Source organism: Aplysia californica, unplaced genomic scaffold (genome assembly GCF_000002075.1).
Source record: "Aplysia californica isolate F4 #8 unplaced genomic scaffold, AplCal3.0 scaffold00207, whole genome shotgun sequence".
Lineage (NCBI taxonomy): Eukaryota > Metazoa > Mollusca > Gastropoda > Aplysiida > Aplysiidae > Aplysia > Aplysia californica.
The window spans coordinates 774,078-777,177 of NW_004797477.1; the positions used below are offsets into that span (position 1 = coordinate 774,078).

Below are 3,100 nucleotides of genomic sequence, written 5' to 3' on the forward strand. Positions count from 1 at the left end.
CTCTTTCTCTCTCTCTCTCTCTCTCTCTCTCTCTCTCTCTCTCTCTCTCTTTCTCTCCCTCTACCTTAACTTTCCAGGTTGTCATACCCGAGAGAAATTATGCTTACAGTAACTACGTCCGGAATGAAGTCTGTAGCTCGGGATGATTATTTAACAGTCATTTGTAGAATTCTGCTGATTTTTGTTTGGTACTTTTAGCGAGGATGGATGTAAGAGTTTGTTTTCTTGAAAGAATAACAAGACCATCGTGACAAAAGGCTCGCTGAAGGACTGAAAGAGGAACCAAGATGATGTATTGAAAATTTATTAAATATTTTAACTCATCCATCTCAAAAACATTTTCCCAGTTAGACATGAATGATGGATGTATGGCTTCTGTGCATGTGCGCCTGTTTTGATGAATGGGTAGAGAGGAGGGAGGGCGGGGTGGGGAGTTTGGGGATATGTGTCACGACATGGTTGAATAAGGCGCTCGTCAATTTTTTGGGCAAGTGGAGTTATTGATATCTGCTTAAAGCCTGTTCATATGTCTTGCTTTCGATGAAAAACTTATCCATTGATCTTGGATAAAAGTCGAGATATTGGCATTTGAAGGAGGTGGGGTTAGGCTAACTGGTTTCAGATGTAAAATTAGCTTGAAAATGGCCAACAAAGTTTAATTATTTCCTAAGCTTGAGAGTTCGTGGAAACTGAAAATTTACTCTTTTTTGCCTTTAATCAAAGTTTTTCAGTAAAAGTCACACCAGAATGTGTTCTTTAATGGGCATGAAAGCTGTTTAGCCAAAAAGTGAAAATTCGATAAAAATTTACAAACTTGCGGGAAAACGCCAGTTTCTTCACTTTGATTATTTTGACGTGCGTTTGATTTCACCACGCTGCATCACATAGTATTCTACTCACCACATCACAAGAACAATGCTGTGGTTGGCGGACTGCTATGGTGACCTCACTGGTTGGGGTCATCAACCGTGTATGGTGACGTCACTGGCTGTGGAGTGAGATGATGCACAAATATATACAAACTGGAAGAGAAATAAAGTGATAAATTAAGAATAAAATAATTATAGTCCCGGTGTGAGCTGATCATTAGCCTGTACAAACGAAGGTTGAGACGTTTTAGCAATGAAAGAGTTTAAGGTGTAAGGGATATCTCATTATTCCACATTAGTTGCATCACAGAAAGGTCAAAATTTGAAAACTATTATTAACAGTCATTTATAGAGTGGGTGGTTGGCGGGTGCTCTGATGCGGTTTGCTTCTTCATCGTCTTTATTTCCCCTCCTTCTTTTTGTGTTTATTACTCTCTTGTAACACCTCTAATCTTCGGCACTTATATGACCTTATTGTGTTGCAAGTGCCGTAAAACTGTTATTACTAAAACTAAAACTCATTTATAGAAGTCAATTTTACCATACTTGTAGCGGTTCACTAATAAAGTGAACAGACAGAGAAAGTTGTTATCCACAAACCAGGCCAAGTTATTGACATCTGCACGTCAGAGCTAGAGTGAGGAGCCAATCCGACAGTAAGCTGCTCACTCACACACACACACACAAGGCTTCCGTGACCTCGACATACGCCATGACACAAAAGGTCATGTCGCTGTGAGCGGAAAAGTATCTTACCGTAAATTATGCATGCGGCCATGCTGGTCTCTAACGAACCAGGACCTACAATTACTTGCACACGTAAATCTACTGACTTACAAATCAGGAACAAAGCGCGCAGAGAAATGGAGCTGCTATCGATCTATCTGCGTGACCTCATTTATTCGTTAGTCACGGCGACTCATACTGAGAGGAGGAGACATGAACAATACAAAGTATAATGGACGAGACTAATCGCCCACTAAACATCCCTTTTCCCCATAGGACGTGTCTGTATTGTGAACACCCACGTCACTGTTTGAGTCCCGGAAACCCCGGAGACGCCATGTTTGTGCCTACCACGGGAAACCACCTGCTGAGCTCGTCGGCAAATATCGTGTTATAGAAAGTCAATGAGCTCCGCACAAATCTGTCTCTGTGGGTGGTTCTTTGGTGGGTGCTCTGGTGTGATTTGCTTCTTCTTTCCTATCAAACATCTATCGTCTTTATCTCCCCTACTTCTCGTTTGTGTTTGTTACTCTCTTGTACGAGACAACCTCTAATCTTCCTCACTTATATGAACTTATAGTATTGCTAGTGCCGTAACACTCTTACTAAAACTTTTAAAAAAACATGTCTCTAACGAACACTGTCCCGGCGATGAGACTAATAAATAGATGTAGACAGCACAGCAGCGATTGAAAAGAAAGGCCGCATGTTCATTAGAAAAGAGAACCGTGGCTGAATAGAGAGAAAAAAAGTAGTAGCATCATTGTAGACACAGTCAGGTATTATAGTCTGTTATCCTTATATAACAGAGTCTACAACAAAGGGACAGACTAGTGCACGTAGGGGATTTAGAGACAATATGTTTCCGTCACAATGGAGAAGAAAGAGTGGAGGGAGGGGAAATAATGAGGTTGATAATTACCAGTATAATAACGGGAGTTTACATAGTTATATTTCTCTGAGAGCAAGAGCGACGTTGGGAATATGATGAGGGTAGAGATAATGATGGAAAAGGAACGTAATGAGCTGCAACATCAATTCACTGGACACACGAACGGGAGGGCGGAGGAAGGGGGTGGGCGTTACACAAGGATTTTAATACCTTACAGATTCATGTTATAAACGTCGTATGTAAGAAGGAAGAAGATGTAGAAAGGTTAATTAGTTTTAGGCTGCTTTTTAAAATCAGCAGTCTTTTGTTGTTTTCTACGATAAAGTTATTTGAAGCTGTAACTTGGGATTACTGGGAACGGGGTCTACTGATTAGAACATTAATTAGAAAATTGAGGAAAAGGAAAATGAGGGAGATTGCTTCTCTTTTAACGCTATCAGACATTGTGAGACGAGGGGAAACAAAGATACTGGTAATAAAAACAAGGGACAATATAATGGTTGTGTAGGTTGTTGCATGAACAAAGTTAATTAATGCTGGGTTCACGTTTATCTGATGGTTTTGTTTGTGAGGACGTCAAGAGACAAGAGCAGCCAGCCAGCCAGCCAGCCAG

General features: G+C 40.7%; 1 long non-coding RNA gene across 1 annotated transcript in view; it reads right to left on the minus strand.

The window, feature by feature from the left end:
- LOC106011891 overlaps positions 1–3,100 on the minus strand; it is a 93,067-nt gene that overhangs the window by 72,883 nt on the left and 17,084 nt on the right. The window contains exon 2 of the long non-coding RNA XR_001184887.2: positions 901–988. This is a non-coding gene — a long non-coding RNA (uncharacterized LOC106011891). The remainder of the gene's footprint in view (positions 1–900; positions 989–3,100) is intronic.